This window comes from Lynx rufus, unplaced genomic scaffold, assembly GCF_022079265.1.
Source record: "Lynx rufus isolate CCGP_SWC_20201006 ecotype Redwood Valley unplaced genomic scaffold, mLynRuf1.p SCAF_5, whole genome shotgun sequence".
NCBI classification, from domain to species: Eukaryota; Metazoa; Chordata; class Mammalia; order Carnivora; family Felidae; genus Lynx; species Lynx rufus.
Genome location: NW_025814867.1, coordinates 32,376,229 through 32,400,657, shown reverse-complemented (window position 1 = coordinate 32,400,657; position 24,429 = coordinate 32,376,229). Strand labels below are relative to the sequence as shown.

The 24,429-nt window shown below is 37.1% G+C and overlaps 1 protein-coding gene across 1 annotated transcript in view; it reads left to right on the top strand.

The window, feature by feature from the left end:
* Positions 1-24,429, top strand: part of STAG1 (stromal antigen 1) — a 400,899-nt gene that overhangs the window by 61,899 nt on the left and 314,571 nt on the right. The gene's annotated exons all lie outside the window — the stretch shown is intronic.

Sequence of the window (24,429 nt, the reverse complement as noted above, 5' to 3'; positions counted from 1 at the left end):
TTTTCCTTCTCCCTTTCATTCTTCATAGGCATTTCTACCAATGAATTTCTTAATTTTTAACTCCATCTTGGTTCTTCTCACCAGACAACTTAATATGACACACATTCAGGTGTATGTGTGTGTGTTTTTTAATAAATATACATATATATGTACAGGTATACATATATTTGAGAGAGAGGGTGCAAGTGAGCAAAAGGCAGAAAGAGAGAGGGAGAGAGAGAGAGAATCCCATATGGGGCACACAGAGAGAGAGAGAGAGAGAGAGAAGCAGGGTTCATGCTTACCCAGTGTGGGACTCCCAGGTGCCCCTTAAATAAGTATTTTTAAGAGTTGTAGATAATAGTGTTCATGGTTTTAAAAAAGCAGAGAAATGTTCAAAATTAAAATTAAAATACCCTCCCTCCTCCCAACCCTCATTAAAAATTTTTTTTTCTGTTTATTTATTTTTGGGAGGTGGCAGGAGGGGCAGAGAGAGAGGGAAACAGACTCCAAAACAGGCTCCAGGCTCTGAGCTGTCAGCACAGCTGGCTTGAACTCCAGAACCGTGAGATCATGACCTGAGCCAAAGTCTGATGCTTAACTGACTGAGCCACCCAGGCGCCTCCCCCTGCAATCCTTATTTTTATACCTATGTCATATTCTCACTAATATAATGATTTCCTGATTTATCAGCTTTAGGTACTATCTATTATCTTACTCTTGTGAAATATAAGGGAATTAGTGTATTTAAAATTTCTTTTACTTTCCTCCCCATCTTTTAATTTTTAACTAGTGATGTTGTTATTTTTACCTTGTCAAGGCTTTGTTTTCACTTAACTGTATCTATAATTTGGACTTTGCTTTGACTATAAATTGATCTTAAAGATTGAAGATCAGTAATAGCATTTACCATATTATAATTAGTTAAATATAATTTAGTCCTGAACCAGCTGATTTGATTGAAATATAAGGGAGGAATGTAATTCCATTAGCTCTGCCAAGGAAAATCTTCAAATTTTATTCTAGATGATCAACTATGTCTGTTCCTTTTGTTCACGTTGTCCTCTTTAATGGTTAAGAACATAAGCCATACTACTTGGGGTTGAATCCCAGCTTCAGCAGTTATTGGTTATGTGATCTTGAACAAGTTAAGCTCTCTGAATTGCAAAATTGGCATAACAGTTCTTATATTAGTTTTCTATTGCCATTGTGACAAATTACAACAATGTAACAACTTATAGTATTCATATTTGAGAAATTCAGTGGGTCAGGTTGAGTATCTGTAAAGTCTTACACAAGGACCAAATCTGTTGGTAGGACTGGTTCCTTTTTGGAATCTTTTGGAGAGAAACTGTTTCTTGATCATTTAGATTGTTGGCAGAATTGATGTCTAAGAAGTTGTAGGGCTGAACTCCAGTTTCTTTTTTGACTGTTGACATGAGAATGACTGTTGTCATTCTCAGCTTCTAGAGTTCACTCACATTCCTTGGTTTATGGTCCCCTTCAGCTGAGAAACAACAATGCAGGGTTGAGTTCCTCTTGAGCTTCAAATTTCTCCTGCTGCTTCTGCTGATCTTTGATCTTCTGCCTTCCTCTTTTACTTTTAAAAAAGGACTCACGTGAGTACATTTAGGTTTACTTGTGTAATCTCTGATAATCTCCCTATTTTTAAGTTCCTAACTCTTTTGCTGTGTAGTGAGACATACACAGGAGTAACAGCAGAGAGTAAAGATAACGGTGGGGCCAGAATGTTGCCTAACCGTGATGCTCCTTTAGGCCTCTGTGATCCATATCCATCTCATAAAAAACACATTCACCTCATCTCACGGTCTCCAAGGGTCTCATCCTATTACAGTATCAATTCAAAGTTTAAAATCTCAGCTAAATCTCATCAGCTCCTAAGTCCCAAGTCTTGCATCTAAATCAGATATGAAGGAGACTTTCTATCTGTGGACCTACCTGTGAAACTAAAGAAACAAATAATTTCATCCAAAAATACAATGGTGGTACAGCTTTAGGATGACAGTTATAGACAGTTTAGTTCAAAAAGGGAGAAAATAGAAAATAGGAGTCAAGTCTTTAGTAATTTCAAAAGCCAGCTAGGAAACACCACTAGATTTCAAGGCCTGGGAATAAATCTTTGTATTTTGCAGCTTTACCTTCTGGGCTTACCCTCTCTGGTTACTTTTGTAGGTTTTCCATCTTTTCTTCCTCAGATTTGCTAAATCTTGGTTGTCTGTGCATACTCATGAAAGAAAGGTTAAGTTGGTCGGTTTAGCGTAACTGGAGCGAGTTTCTCTGCTGCAGGTTTTTTCAGTCATGTGTTTGTCTCTAGACTCTGGCATATAGTAGGGTTCTTTATTTATTCTAAGACATGCATTCTCAAAGGGATATCATATCAATTGGGAGAGTAAAAAAATTTTTTATGGATAAGCCACAGATACACATACAGTATACAAACATGCAGTACATATGTGGTACTAAAATTTCTTGGAGGGTATGGTTGGGGGTAAATATCTAAAAAAAAAAAACTCCTTGAAGGTCAATAATGGAAAGAAATGTGGAAAAATAGTACTTACATGATTGAGGAGGAGGCAGACTGTTATGTACCTACAATTGTCAAACTAATCATAGCTTATTTGGGAGAATGGAGTGCTTTAGTGGCTCAAGTGCTGCTCTGCTTTTCTTTCAGGCCTCAACATCCACCCTAGGAGCCCTCCACTGAAGTGCACACTGTATTTAAAGAATTAGTTTTCTTTTTTTGTGATCCATAGTATAAAATGTTTTATACTGTAACTTAGTATACACATGTATTTACAAATTTATAAATACATAACTGAGCAAAAGTTTTATGAAACTGTACATACCTGACATTGTATTTTCTGTATTTTCTCACATTTAAAACACTTTTTTTTAATGTTTATTTTTTTGAGAGAGAGAGAGAGAAAGAGCGCGCGCGCACGCGCGCGCGCGAGGGGCAGAGAAGGAGGGAGACACAGAATCCTAAGCAGGCTCCAGGCTCTGAACTGGAACCTCTAGATCATGACCTGAGCTGAGGCTGGCTGCCCAACCGACTGAGCCACCCCGGGCACGCCTGTATTTTCTGTTCTATTTTAGATCATTAAAAATTGCTACTTGTAACCCACCAAAATTATTTCGCACCTGTAGTTTGAAGAACACTTTACTTGGACTTAATCCTGAGGCTGATAGCTGTTGCTCTCAGCTCTTTCTCTTTAAGAGGGAGAGGAGAGGCCAAGTTGACTAAATCATTTGGAATGCAGTTCTTTAATTACTGATTTACTTAGTTGTATCCTTGATGAAATCCCACCCCTACCTCTTGCTGGTTATATTTTAACCTCTCCTTTCCTCTCCCCGCCCCTCCCCCCCCACTGTCCCCTCCTTTTCTTCCACTCTTCCACTCTTTCTTTCTCTTTCTGAGAGAGAGTGCTGGGGCGGGGGGCGGGGGGAAGGGCAGAGAGAGAGTCCCAAGCAGGCTTGGCACTGTCAGCATAGAACCCTATGTGGGGCTCCAATTCGTAAACCCTGAGATCATGACCTGAGCCAAAATCAAGAGTGGGATGCTTGACTGACTGAGCCACCCAGGTGCCCTGCTCACTTTTTCTTAATCTGATCTCATTTGTTCTGTATTTTCAAGGTGTTACCCAGAATTTTTGACCTGTTGACAGAATGCTTTTTCTCCCATACATTTATAATTTGATTTATTTTCTTTGAGTTTGTTTAAAAATAGAACAAAACAACTTCCTGTCTACCTGAAAACCAGGAGTGGGAGAAAAGACACATTTTTTGTGCTCAGCTCAGTCTGCCATCTTGAATTGGAAGTCCTGTAGTTTATTTAACAGTTTGCATGTGTTCTATATTTTGGTGTTATCCAGTTTTTCTAAAAGCTCATTATTGCTAAACTGTATGCATAGCCATGATTATTTTTAGGAATTATTTTAATATGTTGACTACCCATGTGACATATATACTTGTGTGACCTGTAAAATCTTTAATTCTCCCTTTCATTAGTACTAATTTGTTGGGTCATGGTTAAGTGAGGCTGTTTCTGGTGAAGTGTCAGAGGTTTTTGAATTCCAGTTTTGCCACTTATTAGCTCTTTGCCTTTAGGCAAATTACCTAATTTGCTGTACCTGTTTTCTTACTCTAAAGCAAGGATAACAGTATCTACTTCATAGGATTGTTGTGATAATTAAATGTTAAGGCATGTGAACAAAGCTCTTAGGACAGTGCCTGTCATGTAGTAAGAATTTAATGCTATTTGTTTATATCATCATCATAACCATACTCATCCACACATATATATTCTCTTTCTTAAAAAGAAAATAACGTATATTTTATCTTCTTGAATGCCTTTTATCTAGGCTTCATGGTTGAGCCAGTTGTTCCTTTGTTTTCAGCCTACTTCATTTTCATTAAAAAAAGCCTAATTCATTTTTGTTTTGCTGGAATTTTTAGGTGGGATATTGGCATAATTAAGAATGAGCTGAGTCAAGGAGAGAAAGGTGAAATGTGACTAGAGAAACATCAGTTTGTTAGGATGAAGGGTTGGAGATTGCCAACCATATTCACTTACATGGGCTACATGGATAATAAAGGTAAGGGATATAGAAACAGAGTGGGTTAGAATATTGATCCTGCAACATACTGGCTATATGTCCTTGGGTAAGTTACTTAAGTTTTCTGTGCCTCAGTTTGACTATCTGTAAAGTGGAGATAATAAGGGATATTGTGAATATCCCATGAATTAACACATACAAAATTGCTTAGATGTATTTAGTTGTTAGTAGTGTTAATATTTTCCTAGGATTTTGAATTTAGGGTTTGGTCTCTTGTTCAGAGTTTGTGTAAGCATTAGGAATTCAGGGTTGAAATAAAGGGTGAGATTTTTATATTGAAAAGAGAAATGTACTGTTTCCATTCTTTAAAGATGGAATAGCATTTAGGACAAAGGAATTATCTAGGTTTGTAAATACTACATTAAAACAGCAGTACTTCAGTCATTGGGCCTAAGGTTGTTCCTGGAGGGTCTTAGGAGCCACACCTAGTCATTGCTAAGGTATTTTGTTGCTATTTCTTTCAACAGCTAGCCAGTTAGTACTGAGTTTTTAAAATCCTTCCTTTGAAGGGGCGCCTGGGTGGCGCAGTCGGTTAAGCGTCCGACTTCAGCCAGGTCACGATCTTGCGGTCCGTGAGTTCGAGCCCCGCGTCGGGCTCTGGGCTGATGGCTCGGAGCCTGGAGCCTGTTTCCGATTCTGTGTCTCCCTCTCTCTGCCCCTCCCCCGTTCATGCTCTGTCTCTCTCTGTCCCAAAAATAAATAAACGTTGAAAAAAAAAATTTAAAATCCTTCCTTTGAAATTGTACAAAATTTAAAGTTTAAAATATGTAAGAAACAGAACCTTATATCATTTTATAGTTTATAGTTTCTTTGTAGAGTTTATTACTCAGAATATTTCCTCTCCAGTTTTTGAGTATTAGAGTGAAGTTATTAGACATTCCGGTATGTTTTTATCTTATAATCCTATTCGTAGCAATTTTTTCCTAATTACATAACACTTTGAGTAATACTTTTTATTATTCTGTTTACTTACATAAATTAGATGTTTGAGTATAGTTTTGGAAATAGATTTCTCAATAAATCTAAGTTTTGTTTACTATTTTTCTCTTTAATTATGAACGTTCATTTAGTATCAATTTTGAAGTTACTTTGCAGAGACAAGTTTTTTTGGAAGGTTTTTTTATTACAGAATTGCACACTGTTTAAATGACTTTGCTGGTTAACTCTGGCTAACTGTGCCATCTCTTTATGAGAGGGAATTTCCCCGGGATACTCTGAAGAAGATTGCTAAAAGAATGATTTTTCTGGAAAACGGTAGATACTTCTTTTGCATCTAATACATGCATGTGACATACATGCATGCACACACACGCCATATGGATGTTGAAAAACGTTTTGGTCTACCACATTTAAGGCCAACACTTTCATTAGTAAAATTGCATGAAAATTTGGCAGTTTATTAGAGCACATGTTCGTTCATTCGTTACTCTTGATGATCCATTGCTGAATGTAGTTCTGATCATTCTTTATCAGTTTTGTACATTACTAAGCATGGTATTCATTCGTTCTGTGTTATTAATTATAGGCTTGATTTTGAAATTTATAACTACAGTAGCATTTGGTTCAAGAATATCAAGTATCTCTTTTGCAGTGAAGTAGTTGCTCTGTTAAGGTAGTTGAGTTTTTTGTTTCATTTGGGTAATATGCTTTGTTGAGCTTTAGTTGTTAATTGATAGATGTGGTATCCTCTCTGCGAGAGCTTTTAAAATGCATAACACGTATTTCGGAAAGCAGCTGTTGCTATGGCAACTCTCGGGTCACTTGCAGCTCAGCTTACATGATTGGCTGTTAATGGAGTCTAATATGCTTGAGAAGAGAATTGAGCAAATGAAAGAGGGTTTTGAAGGAATCCTCTTAAACCTCTTGAAGTTTAACTGAACAGCGCATGAAAATTTAACACTTGTATTACTGTTATATAATTGTACTGGAAGTAGTTTTATGAATAACGAAGGTGAGACAGGACGAATTTTTGGAAAAAAACAATTTTCCAAACCCTTTGAAGAATGTTGAAAGCTTCTCCTGTCACCTTTTTTCATTTTACTATTGTTTAAAGAAACACTCTTCACAGCTATCAGTTACATTTTGTATTCTACCCTTTGTAGCACCTACCTCAGAGGTGTTAATTAGCTTGAGTCATGAGAAGGTTGTTAATTGTGCTGGGTCAGAAAGAATGGTAGTATCAGGAATCATGTCTAAATTTACTCTGGTCATATGAGTTAGAGTCTGATCTGACTTGAATTCTTAAGGTAGTCCTATGAACCTGCCTCTCTTAGGGGTATGTGAATGGTGTGAAAAGGGAAGTGGTAGTATGTACTTTGGGGTTTTGAGGCCTATAAAGTAAGTAGAAAGAAGTCTAATTGAGAACTGCCATAGTAAAATTAATAGAGTCACGCAAATGACACAGTAATACCTGTCTTGTTAAATGATGGAGTTTTCATCAGCATCTACCTACCACCCACCTCCTTTGTAACTGTGGTGCTAGAATGAAGACAGTTTTACCAATTTTGGCAGTTACATAATATCAAGTGTAATTAAACTACATTGTGTAATTTAAAACTTAGATTAAATGCATTAAAATACTAAGTTAACATCATTTTAGAGTACTTTTACTTTGTAAAACCCATGTCTACTGGCTAGTTCAGCAAGTATAGGAAATAGGACTAGGACATGTAGCTTATTTTAAGTATCTGCTGTTTCTATTTTATATTAGGGTTTTTAAAAATTGATTATGGTGGTAGTGTTGACATTGATACATTAAATAAATTATAACTGTTGGTATGGATTAGATTAGATTTTCTAATTTTGCTTGCAAAAAAACCTGGTGATTAAAAAATTAATCAGCACTTATTCAGACCCTAAATTATGTTTAGTTTATTATTTCCTTTATTAAGGAAATACTTTGGGATATTAAACACTTTTCATAATAGACTACATATATGTATAGAGTTTTGATAAAACACTTTAGAGGTTCAGTAAACACTTAAACTCCAAAATCTGCAAGTTCATCATCACTATGACCTCTGGAAATATTTTAAAAATAATTAAAAAAAATTTTTTTAACATTTATTTATTTTTGAGAGACACAGAGAGACAGAACATGAGTGGGGGAGGGGCAGAGAGAGAGGGAGATACAGAATCCGAAGCAGGTTCCAGGGTCTGAATTGTGAGCGCAGAGCCTGACGCGGCACTCGAACTCATGAACCCTGAGATCAAAACCTGAGCCGAAGTCAGATGCTTAACTGACTGAGCCACCCAGGCTCATTTTGTTTTTAAATGCCTGGTGACTATAGGTCCAGGTCTGCCTTGGCACTTCTGGTAGTAGTGGATTATGCTGTTACCTAATATAATTATTGATAGTGCTCCCATTTTATCAGGAAATATAAGGAAAAGTAAATGAAGTCACGTATAAATCTGTAACTCATAGGTAGCCACTGTCAACATTTTAGTGCATTTCCTTTTCAGTCTTTCTGTGCACAAATGTATATAAAACATATAGTGGAGACCATCCTTTGTGTATTTTCCTTCTTTAATATATCATAAACACTTCATGTTTAATTTTCTAGAAATACTTTTAATGATACATAAAAATATTTCACAAGTATATGCTCTCCATTTGTAGCGCTTAGGTTCTTTCAGGTGTTTTATTTTGTTTTGCTAGTTCAGCACAGATAAACAGCTTTTCTCCAAGTAAATATGTTTACTTTTCTTTTTATTTTAGCATAGAATGATAGAATAGGAATCACAGAATAAAAGATTATTGAATTACAAACGTTTCAATATGTATTAGTTGCTTTTTAGAAGAACTTATAGTATTTTTGATTTGGAAATTTAAAAAATGTACTTGGTGGACCTCAATTGCAGAGGGTTGAATCAATTTTGTTCTCTGTTCATAACACATGGTAATTCTTGGCTAGTTCAAGGGGTTGATTTCATTTTATTTCCTTTTATCTGCATTATCCGCTCTTTTTCTTCTCCTCTCATAGGCATCCATTTAATATGCTTGAGGTGTGTGTGTGTGTATGTGTGTATATATATATATGTATATAATATACATATATATGTGTGTTCTGTATACATATACACACACATACATACATACATACATACATACATACATACATACGTTTATTGGTATGCATTCTTATAAAACATGTTGTGTGGGTTTTTTCAATTTCAAACGTAGAGTAGAATTGGCATCCTTTTATTATTTACTCTCCCCCCACCCCACGCAGCATTGTGTTTTAAAGTACTATTCATGTTGCACTTTGCCTGTCTTGTTTCATTGAATCTAATGGCTTCCATAGTGTGCATTAGTATTCCTTGGTGTGCATCTGCCGTGTTTCCATTACCCCAGTGTGGTGATGAACACTGTGATTCCTCCAGCTCTCTGCTATTGCAGACATTTCTGAAAAAGAGCATCTTTATACATAATCCCCTTATGGATATGTATTATTCAACTGGATTAGATGTATACATACCCAGTTTCACTAAATACTGCCAGATTTCTCCTCTGAGTAATTGTACCAGTCTTTACTTGCAGTAGGGGTATATGAGGATTCCTATATTTCTACTATAGATAAATCCCAATACCAGTGTGGTGAGTCCTATCAAAATTAGTAGGAAAGGTAGGCATAATTTTTTTAATCTAGCTACTTACCTCCAGGTTGCAGAAGTGTAATTGTTTTCTAGTAACTTCTCTTCAGTCTTTCCAGGTTGGTATCATTGCAGTGTTTTTGCCAAGTAGAATAGTGAAGTGGTTAAGAGCATATACTCTGGATCCAGTCAGTTTGGAGTTGAATCCTGGCTCTGTTGTTTAGTAATTGGGTGACCCTGCACTTTGTATAGGGTTGCTTCAGTTTTGTGATTTGTAAAATGAACTTAGGGGAAGTTTTCTGCCTTTGTGAATACATGTATAATGTTAGAATAGTGGCTGGGCACACAGTAAATGCTACCAAAGTTTAAAAAATCCAGCTGAGATTTAGAATGGAATTGCATTGAATTGATACATTTGAGGGAGAAATCACATCATAATTTGCCCTATCCAAGTGCATGGAATAGCTCTCCAGTGATCAAAACTTTCTATGTATTTTAATGAGATCAGATTGTCTTTTGTTTCTTCATGATACTTATTCTTTTTTTTTTTTTTTTAAGTTTTAATTTATTTTGAGAGAGCTAGTATGCACGTGGCACATGGTAGGGGCACAAAGGGAGGGAGACAGAGAATCCCAAGGAGGCTCTGTGCTGATGCCGGGCTTGATCCTATCAACCGTGAGATCATGAACTGAGCCAAAAATCAAGAATCAGATGCTTAACTGACTGAGCCATCCATATGCCCCCATGGTACTTATTGTTCTTGATCACTAGCTCTTAATTTTGTTTGTGGGGGCACAAAATTTGATATTTTAGATTTTATATTATCTGGAGATATTTTTGGTTGTCACAGCTTGGGAGATGCTACTGCATCTATTGGGTAGAAGCCAGGGATACTGCTAAACATCCTATAGAGCACAGGCTAGACCCCAGTTATCAGCTCAGTATGTAATAATGCTGAGGTTAAGAAACTCTGTTTAGATATGATGTTGTGAATGGTGTTTATTTTTATTCTCTAATTGGTTATTGCTTTTTGAGGGAAATGTTACAGATTTTTCTGTTACCTTGTATCTGGCAATCCAGCTGAATTTTTTCTCGTCTGTAGATTCTGATAAGTTTTCTATGTAGATGCTCTGCTCTCCTTCTAATTTCTCTTTTTTCTTTCCTTTCTCTCCTTCATCTTTTTGTTTTAATGTTTATTTTTCATTTTCATTATGTATTATATTTCAATATTTTATTCCATATTATTACATTATATGTATTCACTATATTTAATATAATGTATTTAGTTTAATATAGTTAATATAACATTGTTAATATAATTTACTTAATATATGCAACTGAATATATATTTTAAAATACACTAATAAAAAGATGGAATTTAGTTTCTAACAAATGTTGCTGCTTTTCATTCTTTAGATTTTTTTTAATTTCTTTTTTTTTTTTTTTAATTTACATCCAAATTAGTTAGCATATAGTGCAGCAATGATTTCAGGAGTAGATTCCTTAATGTCCCTTACCTGTTTAGCCCATCCTCCCCCTCCTACAACCCCTCCAGTAACCCTCTGTTTGTTCTCCATATTTAAGAGTCTCTTATGTTTTGTCCCCCTCCCTGTTTTTATATTATTTTTGCTTCCCTTCCCTTGTGTTCCTGTGTTCTGTGTCTTAAAGTCCTCATATGAGTGAAGTCATATGATATTTATCTTTCTCCGACTGATTTCACTTAGCATAATACCCTCTAGTTCCATCCATGTAGTTGGGAATGGTAAGATTTCATTCTTTTTGATTGCCGAGTAATACTCCATTATATATATACATAAGTACCATATCTTCTTTATCCATTCATCCGTCGATGGACATTTGGGGTCTTTCCATACTTTGGCTATTGTCGATAGTGTTGCTATAAACATTGGGGTGCATGTGTCCCTTTGAAACAGCATACCTGTATCCCTTGCATAAATGCCTAGTAGTGCAGTTGCTGGGTTGTAAGGTAGTTCTATTTTTAGTTTTTTGAGGAACCTCCATACTGTTTTCCAGAGTGGCTGCACCAGCTTGCATTCCCACCAGCAGTGCAAAAGAGATCCCCTTTCTCCACATCCTCGCCAACATCTGTTGTTGCCTGAGTTGTTAATGTTAGCCATTCTGACAGGTGTGAGGTGGTATCTCATTGTGGTTTTGATTTGTATTTCCCTGATGATGAGTGATGTTGAGCATTTTTTCATGTGTCGGTTGGCCATCCAGATGTCTTCTTTGGAGAAGTGTCTATTCATGTCTTTTGCCCATTTCTTCACTGGATTATTTGTTTTTTGGGTTGTTGAGTTTGATAAGTTCTTTATAGATTTTGGATCTGATATGTCATTTGCAAATATCTTCTCCCATTCCGTTGGTTGCCTTTTAGTTTTGGTGATTGTTTCCTTCGCTGTGCAGAAGGTTTTTATTTTGATGAGGTCCCAATAGTTCATTTTTGCTTTTGTTTCCCTTGCCTCTGGAGACGTGTTGAGTAAGAAGTTGCTATGGCCAAGATCAAAGAGGTTTTTGCCTGCTTTCTCCTTGAGGATTTTGATGGCTTCCTGTCTTAACATTTAGGTCTTTCATCCATTTTGAGTTTATTTTTGTGTATGGTGTAAAAAAAGTGGTCCAGGTTCATTCTTCTGCATGTCAGTGTCCAGTTTTCCCAGCATCATTTGCTGAAGAGACTGTCTTTATTCCATTGGATATTCTTTCCTGCTTTGTCAAAGATTAGTTGGCCATATGTTTGTGGGTCCATTTCTGGGTTCTCTCTTCTGTCCCATTGATCTGAGTGTCTGTTTTTGTGCCATAATGTTTATTTATTTTTGAGAGAGGGAGCGTGAGCAGGGGAGGGGCAGAGAGAGAGGGAGACACAGAATCTCAAGCCAACTCTAGGCTCAGAATCTGAAGCCAACTCAAGCTGTCAGCACAGAACCGAGTGTGGGGCTCAAACTCACGAACCGTGAAACTATGACCTGAGCTGCAGTCAGACTCTTAACCAACTGAGCCACCCAGGTGCCCCATCGCCTTTTTTTTTTTTTTTTAATCTTTATTTTGAGAGAGTGAGCACACACGTGAGTGGAGGAGGGGCAGAGAGAGGGGGAGAGAGAGCAGTTTGGCACAGTCTGTGTAGAGTCCGTCTCGGGGCTTGATCCTATGAACCTTGAGATCATGACTTCTGCCAAAGTCAAGAGTGGGATGCATAACTGACTGAGCCACCTAGGCGTCCCCTCCATCTCTCTTTCTCTTGTAGTACTGTCGAAGACCTTTGCTATTAAATGGTAGCAGTGAGAGTGGATATACTTGTCGTGTTCCCAGCTTTATGGAAAGAGTTTAAAATTTCTTAACATCAAGTAACACCAAAAATGTAAGGGTATCAGTCTCATTTTACCTTGCCATTATTATTACCACTAAAGATGTGTTCCTGAGGAAAGAATGCTTAACTTCATTATTGAACAAAGATATAACAATAAAGCAATAATGAAATGATATTTTGTATTGCACTAGTGATATTAAGAATATTTCTACAAGTGCTTTGGTCATGTTTCCTCTGTATTTTTGTCTTTAACCAGTGTTTTAGTTTGTTTCTGTGTTTTTATAAATTAAGACTTACTGAAATGTTAACACATTGGCTGTTTTCTGTGGTTGGTTGTTTCCTTAGCTTGCTTATTTGTTTTGATGTGCAGAAATATAATTTTTAATGAAGTCTAATCTTATCCTTGGTAAGATCTTTTATTGCTTTTAGGCACAAGAAGATTCTTAATTTCTTAAAACTTTCTTCTGTCAGTAACATTTTCCTGGTTAAACAAGGCTATGCTTACCAATTTTTTTCCCTTTGTTCTAAATCACCCACCTCACTTCAGGTTTTACTTTTTTTCCTGAAGTGGTAGATTGATAATATAACCTTGTTTATCCACTTTGTTCCCTTGCCCTCTGCCCATTGGTTTACAGAGAGCTCAGGATTTTATGGAGGTACCTTAGGGGCCATTGGTGATATGGCACTGAAGTTCAGGCTTGATAAATGTACAGGGATCTAGACTTCCTACCCAGATTATTTTTGTTTTTACATTTCTGACTGAATGATCCACTATTAACTTTCACTTCTAAAACTGAGCCTATTACCTTTACTGTTTCTCCTGGGAGAGTGCTTCCTTCCTCAATTCTTTATTCAGCTTCCTTTTTTTGTCTTTTGTGTTCATCCACCATTCTCTAATGTGTAAAATTAGAAATGAATTGCTTTCAGTGGCACTTTTTGATCCATCTCATCCAGTTTACTGCTAAGAGTTACCAGTTTTGCCTTCATATGGTTTCTTGAACTTCTCTCTCTGTCTGCTGCTAGCACCATGCTTGCGTTTCTTCACATCTCCTGCCAGTACTATAATTACCTTATAATTGGTTTTCTTGTATCTAGGCTTTAATCCCTCTGGTCTTTCCTATATCCTGCGTGAAATTAATATTTATAAAATATAGCTTCATTGGACAAAAGTCTTAAGTTTCCTGAACTGCCATTGAGGGCCTTTCACAATTTGGCTAGGCTCTGGGAGGTGTGTATATGTAAGTGTATGTATACGTAATATAGTAATGTATTCCTAACAAGTTACATTCAGGTTTTGATAGATCTTTTTTAAAAATCTTACATTTTATTCTTATTACATGTAATATTTATTTACAGTAAGTACAGAGAAGCAAAAGCAAGGAATAAATGTCCAATTTTACTATTCAGAGATAATCATTAGTCACGTCTTTTTTTTTTTTTTTTTTTAAGTTTATTTTTTTGAGAGAGAATGAGAATGTGAGCAGGGAAGAGGTGGAGAGAGAGGGAGACACAGAATCCAAAGCAGGCTCCAGGCTCTGAGCTGTCAGCACAGAGCCCAATGTGGGGCTCGAGCCCACAAACTGTGAGATCATAACCCGAGCTGAAGTCAGATGCTTAACCAGGTGCCCTATTAGTAAGGTCTTTTAAAAATGAACTACAAAAGAGCTGACTTTTTTTTTTTCATATTTATCCTATGCGTGTTTTGTTTAGTTTGTGCATAACTTTTAAGTTTTGTGTTGTTATGAACTTTGGAATCTTTATTTTCTATTATTTTTATTTTCTTTCTATAGAAATTTATGCATTTTTCTATATTTTATTAGCTCTCTTACTGAAGTCCTTATTAATTCTAACTGGAATCTTTCAATTTAACAAACAATGTTGAATAGAATGTTTCAGGTACAAAATAATATGAGCAAAGGCATGAAGGTGTGAAACAGGTGCTTACAGTGAACTACAAGTAGTTGGGTATTACCGGAGACATAAATTAAAATGTTAATTTGAAATGTTGGAATTAAGGCTAGGAAGAGCCAGATTCTTAAGATTTTGGCTTGCTGTGTTTAGGAACTTGAATTTTATTCTACAAATGATATATATTTGGAATATTTTTAAACAGGAATCTGGTGTGATTAAATTAATATTTCAAATAATCCAGTCTGGGTATAGGATGGAGGATTGAATTGTGGGAAACAAGAAGAGTTAGGAGACTATTGAAATATTCATGGGGACACTGGGAGCCTTTATTAACGCAGTGTGAATAGGATTAGAGATGAAGGGATAGATTTAAGATACATTTTACTGGTAAAATGGGCAAGATTCAAGGGAGTTCACCCTGATCTCAGGGTTTCTGAATTTTTAGCTTGTGTGACAAGATGATGAGATGAATAATTATAAGGAAAAATATAATTTATTTTATTTTTTTAAAGTTTGTTTATTTTGAGAGGGTGCACATGTGTGCATGTGGCCAGGAAGGGCAGAGAGAGAATTCTATGCAGCCTCCATACTGTCAGCGTGGAGCCCCATGTGGGACTCAAATCCATGAACTGTGAGATCATGACCTGAGCCAAAATCAGGAGTCCGACGCTTAACCGAGTGAGCCACCCAGGCACCCAGGGAAAACATAATTTTAAAATTTAATTTATTAAATTATTATTTTTTTGAAAGGGAGGTGGTGTATTCTTGAGAAGAAAAGCTCAATTTATGGCATGTCATGTTAAAAGTCTTAATTTTGCGGCTAACAAAATGTGTATATGAGGCAATGGTAAAATCAGATCTGAAATATTTTGTGGTCATTTAGATACTTTTTTTTTTTTTTTAATTTTTTTTTCAACGTTTATTTATTTTTCGGACAGAGAGAGACAGAGCATGAACGGGGGAGGGGCAGAGAGAGAGGGAGACACAGAATCGGAAACAGGCTCCAGGCTCTGAGCCATCAGCCCAGAGCCCGACGCGGGGCTCGAACTCACGGACCGCGAGATCGTGACCTGGCTGAAGTCGGATGCTTAACCGGCTGCGCCACCCAGGCGCCCCTAGATACTTTTAAAAATTAGCGTTAACATCCCCCTTTTTTCTTTTAAAGTGATATCTACATCCAGTGTGGGGCTCAAACTCATTACCCCAAGAATAAGAGTGGTATGCTCCACCAACTGAGCCAGCCAGGCCCCCTGCATTTACAGCCTTTTTAACTGCCTAACATACCTAAAGGATTCATCATGTCCATATCCCATAGGTTAAACAGTTTAATGTTGGCAGGGCAAGCGTTGGGGAATGTTTTGGGAGGTTGGAAGAGGGGCATGCTCTCCCAACCTAGGTGACTTAGTGACTTTAGTGGTGGTTGAAAACCACGGTCTATGAACAAACAGACTCTTAAATATAGAGAACTTATGGTTGCTAGAAGGGAGGTGGGTGGGGAAATGAGTGAAATAGGTAAAGGGGATTAAGAGGCATAAAATTCCAGTCATAAAATATATGAGTTATGGAGATAAAAAGTCAATATTGTAATAACATTTTATGGCGACTGCACTTATTGTAGTGAGCATTGAATAATGTATAAAATTGGTGAGTCAATATGCTGCACACTTGAAACTAATATAACATTGTATATCAATCATAATTCAATAAAAATATCTTACAAGTTAAAAAAAAACAAACCATGGTCTAGTTGAAAGGGATACTATGATGTGGGTATTTTTTTTTTATTATGAGCTTTTTATTAAGGGTAATTTCAAGCATTTGCAAAAGTAGATGAATTGTATAGTGAATCACTTTGTAGCTATTACCCAGCTTCAACATTAATAAACTCAGTATTGTTTCATGTGTAAACTTTTGATTCTTTATTCATTTGAGGCAAATCCTTGACATTGTATCATTTCATCTGTAAATAATTTAGTTGGTGTCTATTAAAGATAGTAACTTCAAGAAACATTAAAAGCATCAGTAATCATTTTATAACATCATAAAATATTTCCTCGTGATTTGAAAACATAGTTTCAGCAGAGAATTAGAAGTAAAATAAAAATTTTAAACAAGGGGAGGGAATGAGAAAATCAAAGCTGCTTTTCTAGGAAGGAAAACAAGGAGTATGGTACTTAAGAAGGATAGGGAGTTATAGTCTTTGTTTTAAGTGATGGGGACACTTGAGTGGTTTTTAGGCTTGGGGGAAGAGTGGAGAATGCAATATTGACATGGGGGGATGGAACAGGAGCAGGAGGAAGGATATCTTATTTACTGTGATAACATTTCAAGGACAGAGAATAAGTGAGGAAGAGGCAAAAAGTTGAGCAGATAGTTCATACTAATTGACCTCTTTTTTTTTTTTTTTAGTGAACTTCAGGGAGGGTGGAGGTTGGCTATAGGAAAGGATCTTAAGAAGAGTGAGAATTTGGAATAGTTGTTGAAGAGAATGGGAGAGGGAATCCATCATAGACAAATAAAAAGATTGCTTTAGTGGGATTAAGATTCCACCTGAAATTAGAAATCAAAATTTAGAGTAGTACAAACTTTCATGTCTCTGTGATCCTTTTCCCAACACCACAAAATTGCTTGGTTGTTTAAGAGAAGATAGTGTGTGGGATTATTTTAGGCTTAGACTTTTATATTACAAGTCCTATGGAAGAACCCAGGGACAAAATGTGTTTGTGAGGAAGTGGTTTAGAGGAACATTCATGTATATGCTTACTCAGGAAAGGACGTGACAAAGGGACAAGTAAACTGTAAGGAGTAAGTGCTAGGCTGTGTGTATGAAATTGAGCTGACACAAAGAAGCTGTAAATACTGGAAGATGGAGTCAGATTGGTAAAGTGTATGGCTGTGAAAGTTGATAAATGAAGTCCAAAGGCTGTGTGAAGGTCTTTGGAATTGATAAGGTTCAGGAATCTCAAGACTTGAGCTCTAGATAAATGTTGCCCATGGTGGTAGGACATACGGTAGGACAGAAATCTGACCCACATGCGAACATCTTCAACAAACATGAAGAGCGGTGCTAGGTGGTCAGGAAGTGAGTAGATGATAGTGGTGAATAAGATTAGAAGGTGGTATCCCTGTGGAGGGTGGGAATGATAATGATTTAGGAGAGACAGTGGGTAACCAAGAGAATTCAGAGTGTGGGATAATATTTGTTCTAGTTTTCATCTGTGTTCCAGATAACTAAGATGTTTCTACATGAAAACGTCTGAGACCTTGTTTGTTCCCATAAAGCTGAACATAGTCATGTATAAGTATAAAACAGGGCAATTTTGTAAATAGGTCCCCTGAATGCCATGGTCTGTAAAATTCTAGGAATCTTGGCGATTTATCACTTGATTCTGCTAATGTAACATTTGAAATGTTCAAGAGATACAGAAATATGGAAGAAGAGGGAAATGTGGTGGTGGTATAGTTGATATGGAGGCGGGGAATGGCATGAGCACAGGCAATTGGGGCAGAAGACCACAAAACTTAACATTTTACATATTACTGAGCATGTGGGTAGGGGGTCGTTGGAGAAGAAAGGTAGTAAGTTTTAGCACCAAAAAAACTTACCTTATGTTTAGCCTTTTCGCTACATTTTCCTAAGTAAAACCTTGCTTTTCCCATAAAAGAATATCCCTTATAAACCCTTTTGGTGATGGGGAGATACAGCATTGTAGCTCTGAGAAGTGAAATCAAGGGAGAGTTTAGTATATAATTTGGTTTGCCATTCAATATGCGTAAGTGTTTTGGGACTTAATGTAAAACATCAGTTTTCCTAGACATTTATAACATGGAATCATTTACAATCTACAGATTCTGGTTAGTAGAGGTTTTGCTGTAGTCTCTGGAATACCTAATGGTTAATATAAGCACATGACTGAAATATTTCATGTGTGTAGGAACTGATACAGATGATTGTAGTAGACTGGTAATTAAATGTATCAGGCTGCATTAACTTGATCATCGTGTTAAACTATATTAAGCTACAACAATGACAGTATCCTAGAATTTTGTACTTAGTACAATAGTTTTTGTATCTTCACTAACTCCCTGAATCACTATCATTGATGGTAGTAAGCTTGGCAGTGGGGAATGCTAGAGAAATAAAGGAATCTGACCAGAGTCGTCCCTGGAGTATATTTAATCAAGATGATTGCCTGGGGCAGCTGGCAGGCACGGTGCTCCTGTGAGTAGTGATCAAAGCGTATGGTTATGATTCTTCTGAGATTTTGCTACATACACTTCACCTAACTTTCTTCTGCACCCTCAATTTTATAGTCCCTGGGATTCTGAGAAGGTTTCTATGGGAATACCTCTTCTTAAAAGTTTTTTTTTCTCCTCAAATTAATTTTCTCCTAGTTGTGAGCATACTATTTACTTATCAGTAAATATTACAATTTATAATCTACAGTTTAATATCATAACAATACATTATTTTGACTTAGCTTGCAGTGACTAAATTAGTGTCCTTTGGAACTCATGGTTTGTGATCAGCCAAATCTCATGGTGTGATCATGGGCTATAAAAATGTTAATTATCCATAATGAAATAGCATAATATAAAAATTAAGTGTCTAACATTTTGGTGTGCAAAATCTGAGAAGATTCTCTTAAAGTAAAAAAGAGTTAAGAATCACGTAGTTTACGGGCGCCTGGGTGGCCCAGTCGGTAGAGCGTCCGACTTCAGCTCAGGTCATGATCTCACAGCTTGTGAGTTTGAGCCCCACGTCGGGCTCTGGCTGACAGCTCGGAGCCTGGAGCCTGCTTCGGATTCTGTGTCTCCCTCTCTCTCTCTCTGTCCCTCCTGTGCGTGCTCTCTCTCAAAAATAAATAAAACATAAAAAGTTTAAATAAAAAAAAGAATCACGTAGTTCAAAGTTAGGCCTATTAAATTGTCCGCTGTCTCTACCATTGCCACATGGCCATATTATTTAAGTAAACAAATACCTCCATTGTCAAGAAAAATGCTCCAGCCTTTTACCTTGGCCATTACACTTGTACATTCTTTAAGTTGTAGCTCCAATATTACTCCCTTAGGAAGTCTTTTTTTCCAAGATTTTATTTATTTTTATGTTTTTTAAATGTTTGTTTGAGAGAGAGAGCGAGAGACAATGCACGGGAGGGAGAGAGGCAGAGGGAGACTGAGACAGAATCTGAAGCAGGCTGGAATGAGGGGCTTGAACTCAGAAGCCTTGAGATCTTGACTGAGCTAGAGGCGGATGCTTAACCTACTGAGCCACCCAGGTGCCCCCTTCCAAGATTTTATTTAAATTCAAGTTAGTTTACATATAGTGTAATACTAGTTTCAGGTGTAGAATTTAGTGATTCATCACTTACATATAACACTTAGCGCCTGTTACAAGTGCCCTTCCTTTTCAAAAAAAAATTTTGTTTTTACATTTACTTATTTTTGAGAGAGAGAGAGAGAGCGCGCGTGCGTGCGCGCGCGTGAGTGAGAGGGGGAGGGGCAGAGAAAGAGGGAAACACAGAATCCAAAGCAGGCTCCAGGCTCTAACCCACAAACTATGAGATCATGACCTGAGCCAAAGTTGGACGCTCAACCAACTGAGCCACCCGGGTGCCCCACAAGTGCCCTTTCTTTATGTCCATCACCCATTTAGCCCATCTCTACACCCACCTCCCTCCAGCACCCACCTCCCTCCAGCAGCCCTCAGTTTGTTCTCTACAGTTAAGAGTCTCTTATGGTTTGCCTCCCCCTCTGTTTTTATTTTACTTTTGTTTTTCCTTCCCTTCCCCTACGTTCATCTGTTTTGTTTCATAAATTTTACATATGAGTGAAACCATACAGCATTTGTCTTTCCTGACCGACTTACTTCATTTAGCATAATACACTCTAGTTCCATCCACGTTGTTACAAATGGAAGAGTTCATTCTTTTTGATGGTGGAGTAATATTCCATTGTGTATATATACGACTTCTTTATCCATTCATCATTTGATGGACATTTGGGCTCTTTCCATACTTTGGCTATTGTTGATAGTGCTGCTATAAATATTGGGGTGCATGTGCCCCTTCTAATCAGCATTTTTGTATCCTTTGGATAAGTACCTAGTAGGGCAATTGCTGGGTTGGAGGGTAGTTCTATTTTTAATTTTTTGAGGAACCTCCATACTGTTTTCCAGAGTGGCTGCACCACTTTGCATTCCTAGTAACAGGGCAAAAGTGTTTCTCTTTCTCCACATCCTCGCCAACATTTGTTGTTTCCTGAGTTGTTAATTTTTAACCATTCTGACATGTTTGAGGTTGTATCTCACTGTGGTTTTCATTTGTATTTCATTGATTATAGGTTGAACAGTTATTCATGTATCTGTTAGCCATTTGTATGTTTTCTTTTAAGAAATGTGTGTTCATGTCTTCTGCCTGTTTTTTTGATTGGATTATTTATTTTTTGGGTGTTGAGTTTGATAAGTTCTTTATAGATTTTGGATACCAGCCCTTAATCAGATATGTCATTTGCAGATATCTTCTCCTGTTCTGTTGGTTGCCTTTTAGTTTTGTTGATTTCACTGTGCAGAAGCATTTTATCTTGATAAAATCCTAATAGTTCATTGTTACTTTTGTTTCCCTTGCCTTCAGTGACATGTCTAGTAAGAACTTGCTGCAGCCGAGGTCGAAGAGATTGCTGCCTATTTTCTCCTCTAGGATTTTGATGGTTTCTTATCTCATATTTAGGTCTTTAATCCATTTTGAATTTATTTTTGTGTATCGTGTAAGAAAGTGGTCCAGTTTCATCCTTCTGCATGTTGCTGTCCAGTTTTCCCTACACCATTTGTTGAAGAGACTTTTTTCCATTGGATATTCTTTCCTGCTTTGTCAAAGATTAGTTGACTATATAGTTGTGGGTCCATTTCTGGGTTCTCTATTCTGTTCCATTCATCTGTGTGTCTGTTTTTGTGCCAGTACCATACTGTCTTGATTACAACTTTGTAACATAGTTTGAAGTCCAGAATTGTGACGCCTCCCGCACTGTTTTTCTTTTCTTTTTTTTTTAACGTTTGTTTCTTTTTTTGAGAGAGTGTGCGCATGAGCAGGGGAGGGGCAGAGAGAGAGAGAGAGAGAGAGAGAGAGAGAGAGAGAATGAGTCCTAAGCAGCTCTCCTCTGCTCTGTCTCATGAAATGTGACATCACGACCTGAGCTGAAATCAAGAGTTGGATGCTTAACTGACTGAGCCATCCAGGCACCCCTGCTTTTCTTTTTCAGCATTACTTTGGCTATTCGGGCCTTTTGTGGTTCCATACAAATTTTAGAATTGTTTGTTCTAGCTCTGTGAAAAAATGGGTGTTATTTTGTTAGGGATTGCTTTAGAAAGTCTAAGACTCTCCTTTTAAAGTACTTCTCACAATCTGAAATTGTCATGTTTATCCTTTTATTTATTGTCTGATTCTATGAACTAGAAATACCATCTTTTTTTTTTTTTTAATGTTATTGTTTTGAAAAATCACGTGAGCAGGGTATAGGGGCAGAGAGAAAGGGAGACAGAGGATCCAAAACAGGCTCTGTACTGAAAGCACAGAGCCTGATGCGGGGCTTGAACCCACAAGCCATGAGACCTGAGCTGAAGTTGGATGCTTAACTGACTGAGCCACCCAGGCGCCCCTGGGTTTGAACATTTTTGATATTTTGAGGCATGTAAAAATATCATTGGTTTTAATAGATAGTTTTTTTTTTAAACCTCTGCAAGGATTTATTGAAATTTCATTTGTTCCACGTTAACAGTCTCATAGAACTCTATGGGATAGGAAAATAGTTTTGTTTATGTGCAATTTGATTATACTTAGTTAAAATAGTTATCATAGTCTCAATCTTCAGGAGATAGAGACCATATTGAGTAAGGGAGGGGAAGGGGAACCTGCATAGCACAGATGCCCAGCTTTTACTAAGAATACTTAGTAAAATTACTAAGTATAAACACATGTTTTGAACCTGGGGAGAAAGTGGGAATATCAATTTGGTACAATATGTTACCTGGTTTTCTTCATGTTCTGGGATGTTTTCACGTGTTGTATTGTATGTTAGTGTACAGTTGGGCAGTTTGGATTCTTCTCCTTCCCTCCAGAAATAATTTTAGTCTTTAAGTTGCAAAAAAAAGTTTCTCTTCTGTACCCTTCACATGGCTTCTCCATCTGCCACTGTCTTCCATAACCACAACATAATCATCAAAACCAGAAAGTTAACTGATACCATACTATTAACTAACATGCAGACCTTATTCATATTTTATCAGTTGTCCAATTGATGTACATTTTCTGACTCAGAATCCAAACTGGGGTCACAAATTGCATTTAGTTGTCATGTTTCTTCTCTAACATAGCACGGTTCTAAGTCTTTCATGACCTTGACACTTGAGGAGAGTACTGGCTCATTATTTTGTAGTATGTCCCTCAGGTTGGGTTATCCTGTGATTACATTCAAGTTTTTTCTTTTTGGCAAGAAGACCGTGGAACTGAAGGTTCCCTTCTTTGTTCATTGTATTGGTGGGAGGCCCCTGCTGATATATCTCAATGTTCGTGGTGTTAACTATGATCCCTTGGTTAAGGAGGGGGTTGCCAGGTTTCTCCACTGTAATATTACTATTTTCTTCTTTCTAATAATTAATCTCTTGTAGGGAGATACTTTGGGATAGTGTGTAAGTTTCTTACTACACTTTTGCCTACCAGTTTTAGTATCTAATGATTGTTGTCTGAAAGAAATTGTTTATCAAATGATGATTTTTCTATTTCTATCATGCCTTCTACATTTACTTTTGCTACCGTAAAAAAAAAAAACTTTCTCTTTTTTCCCCCCGTGTAATTTTTCATATAATTTCTTATTTACATCATTATGGAATCTTAGATAATGGTCCTATTCTCTGGTTCTATTCCAACGTTTATTTATTTTTGGGACAGAGAGAGACAGAGCATGAACGGGGGAGGGGCAGAGAGAGAGGGAGACACAGAATTGGAAACAGGCTCCAGGTTCTGAGCCATCAGCCCAGAACCCGACGCGGGGCTCGAACTCACGGACCGCGAGATCGTGACCTGGCTGAAGTCGGACGCTTAACCGACTGCGCCACCCAGGCGCCCCTCTCTGGTTCTGTTCCATTATTGGTCAGGTTTTTCTAATACCCGTGTACAAAGATGTTTCAGAATTTAAGATAAAATGTTACCTGATGGTGGATCAATAGATTTTTTTTTTTAACATTTTATTTTTATTTTAGAGAGACAGAGTGCAAGTGGGGGAGGGTCAGAAAGAGAGGAGACACAGAATCCAAAGCAGGTTCCAGGCTCCAAGCTGTCATCACAGAGCCCGACAAGGGGCTCAAACTGAAGAACTGTGAGATCATGACCTGAGCCGAAGTCAGAAGTCCAACTGACTGAGCCACCCAGGCGCCCTGGATCAATAGATGTGAAGAGAACTTACACATAGCTCTCCCTAGATTTAAAGTAACAACACACAGTTATATACTTTAATTCAATCACCAGCATTTGGTTACTGTATTTCCAAAGAGGTTTCCAAACCAAGCCACAAAGTAATGAACCACTAAAATTTTATATTTTTTATATGGTTTGGACCTCACTCTTTAAAGTTCGTTTAGTTTAATAATTAATTAAGAACCTATTTCTTCCTAATCATGTTCCCACAGAATTTGTTTTTCTGCTGCTTCATCAAACTTAATAAGCATATATTCTTTCTCCAAGAAATTTAGAATCTACCTATCATGGTCTCTTTGTATTTTTTCTGTCTTTCTGAATTTTAAGTTCTTAAGAGCAGGTGCCATAATTTAGACATTTTTAAGTTTGTGGGTGTTTTTTCCCATTGAAACTAAGCATATAGAAAACTATTGGAGAATGTCTCCTGAAGACTACATGTTCATATTTAGCCCAGAAAACAGAAATGTGCTCGTTGCAGTGGGAAAGGTTTATTATGTTGTTTTTGTTTCAAAATTAGAAT